The sequence below is a fragment of the Bison bison genome, unplaced genomic scaffold, assembly GCF_000754665.1.
Source record: "Bison bison bison isolate TAMUID 2011002044 unplaced genomic scaffold, Bison_UMD1.0 scf7180017864263, whole genome shotgun sequence".
NCBI lineage: Eukaryota > Metazoa > Chordata > Mammalia > Artiodactyla > Bovidae > Bison > Bison bison.
In genome coordinates, this window is record NW_011494835.1 from 4,076,627 (window position 1) to 4,077,160 (window position 534).

Below are 534 nucleotides of genomic sequence, written 5' to 3' on the forward strand. Positions count from 1 at the left end.
TTTTGTCAACGGCTTTCTCTGCATCTATTGAGATAATCATATGGTTTTTATTTTTCAATTTGTTAATGTGGTGTATTACATTGATTGATTTGCGGATATTGAAGAATCCTTGCATCCCGGGGATAAAGCCCACCTGGTCATGTTGTATGATCTTTTTAATGTGTTGTTGGATTCTGATTGCTAGAATTTTGTTAAGGATTTTTGCATCTATGTTCATCAGTGATATTGGCCTGTAGTTTTCTTTTTTTGTGGGATCTTTGTCAGGTTTTGGTATTAGGGTGATGGTGGCCTCATAGAATGAGTTTGGAAGTTTACCTTCCTCTGCAATTTTTCTGGAAGAGTTTGAGCAGGATAGGTGTTAGCTCTTCTCTAAATTTTTGGTAGAATTCAGCTGGTAAGCGTCTGGACCTGGGCTTTTGTTTGCTGGAAGATTTTTGATTACAGTTTCAATTTCCGTGCTTGTGATGGGTCTGTTAAGATTTTCTATTTCTTCCTGGTCCAGTTTTGGAAGTTGTACTTTTCTAAGTATTTGTC